Source organism: Mastomys coucha, unplaced genomic scaffold (assembly GCF_008632895.1).
Source record: "Mastomys coucha isolate ucsf_1 unplaced genomic scaffold, UCSF_Mcou_1 pScaffold7, whole genome shotgun sequence".
Classification (NCBI taxonomy): Eukaryota; Metazoa; Chordata; class Mammalia; order Rodentia; family Muridae; genus Mastomys; species Mastomys coucha.
Window position 1 is genome coordinate 54,064,005 of NW_022196913.1, and position 1,850 is coordinate 54,065,854.

Below are 1,850 nucleotides of genomic sequence, written 5' to 3' on the forward strand. Positions count from 1 at the left end.
ATATATATATATATATATATATATATATATATATATGTATGTATGTAATATATATATATTATGTAATATAATATATATATTACATACATATATATATATATACACACACACATACACACTCACACACACAAACACATGTTTCTTGATGAGGCAGGACCTCACTAGGTAGCCTGGTATTCACAAAGTTGGCCTCCAACTCATAGACAACATCCTGCCAAAGACATGCTAGGGCATGAGACAACATACATGACTTTTTTTTTTTTTTTTTCTAGACAGGGTTTCTCTGTATAGCCCTGGTTGTCCTGGAACTCACTCTGTAGAGTGAGGCTGGCCTCGAACTCAGAAATCTGCCTGCCTCTGCCTCCCAAGTGCTGGGATTAAAGGCGAGTGCCACCACCGCTGGCTACAATTTTTTGAACCAAATTTGAAGCAAGCTTTATTAAATACTGACCAAGGTGAGGGACACTGGCCAGGACCATACTTGGGATTCCCAGAGAATGTTTATGAATTACATTAGGTGCTTCTAAAGGCAAATCCACAAGGCTACATACTTTCCGCCTTAATTCAATAGGGGACAAGCATACATCTTCACATACTTCCTGCTCATGTGTTTCCCACCTACTTGTGATCAAGCACATCTTTTGCATTTGGGGCAATCAACCTTATTTACAGAAGTGAAAGCATGTGGTTTGTTATCCTACATGAACAACAGCCCCCAGCATTCCGGGAAGTTATCTGATCTAGAGCAAGTGGGGCTTACAGGTTAGAGGCATTATTATTCTATAGATCTGAGCACAGTAATTAAAACTTAAACTACAACCTTAGCATCACAGGTCCTTCCTCTAAGCCTATCCTGTGCTTATTGTCTGACACAGACAAGATGTCATTCCAGCTCTGAGGGGCTGGCTCAGACCTCTACCAGCAGGGGTCTCTCAGCCCAAGTTTCCAATTTGCATCCAGCAGGGCCATGGGCTGTCTGAAAGTTCCCATGCAGCCTCCAAGGGACTGCATTATCCTCCCTGAGGAAGCAGAGGGGTTTTTTCCACTTAGCATGTGTGCAGTTTGCCTGATTTCTGGTGTTTTTCCAGCAGGCTCAGTTCAAAGTGCCTTTGCCTATCTCCGGAAGCACCTGGCTCACTCAGCTTAAGAATTGTGAACACGGACACCTTTGCAGACACCAACGGCCTCCTATGCACCTGACCCCAGAACTCACACAAACAAATAAATGGGTCCCATGACTAATCACTTGGTCAGCATTATTTGCCTGGGGCATCAGGGATGCTGTCCAGGGAGACCGTGGGACCCCAGATTAGAAGACAGAGAAGGTCTAAAACGTTGTCCTTTTCTAAAGGACCCAAGCAGGCAGATAAAGGAAATGAATGCCTCCGCTGTTAAGAGCACTGGCTGCTCTTCCAGGGAACTGGAACCCACAAGGCAGCTCACAACTATTTGTACCTCCAGGCCCAGTGGATCCAGCGCCACCTTCTGGCCTCTGAGGGCACTGCACACATGTGGTGTTCAGGCATACATGCAAATACCCATAAAATAATGATTTTTAAAAACACACAAATGGCCAGAGGAAACTCCACTCCCAGGTGCTTGGACACGCTCAGGATCAGAAGTGAGGAGGACACAACATCTGTCCCAACACCTGGAGTAACTGGGACCAGCAGGAAAAGGCACACAGAAACTCTGCCAGCAGAGTGGCTCTGGTCTCTCTGGGCTGGTATCCTGAGTGGACCTTGGGTGCAAGCTCTGCATCCAGACCCATAACACCCAGAGGAAGCTCCATTCCCAGGCGCTCTGACACTCTCAGGATCAGAGGTGAGGAGGACACAACATCTATCCCA

General features: G+C 45.9%; 1 long non-coding RNA gene across 2 annotated transcripts in view; it reads left to right on the plus strand.

Annotated features, from left to right (window-relative positions):
* The window catches only part of LOC116082784, a 10,222-nt gene extending 8,980 nt beyond the window's left edge, over positions 1 to 1,242 (plus strand). Inside the window, exon 3 of one of the 2 annotated variants that reach the window (XR_004115431.1) lies at positions 1,089 to 1,242. This is a non-coding gene — a long non-coding RNA (uncharacterized LOC116082784). The remainder of the gene's footprint in view (positions 1 to 1,088) is intronic. The other variant, XR_004115430.1, reaches the window with a different exon arrangement.
* Positions 1,243 to 1,850: the final 608 nt, after the last annotated feature.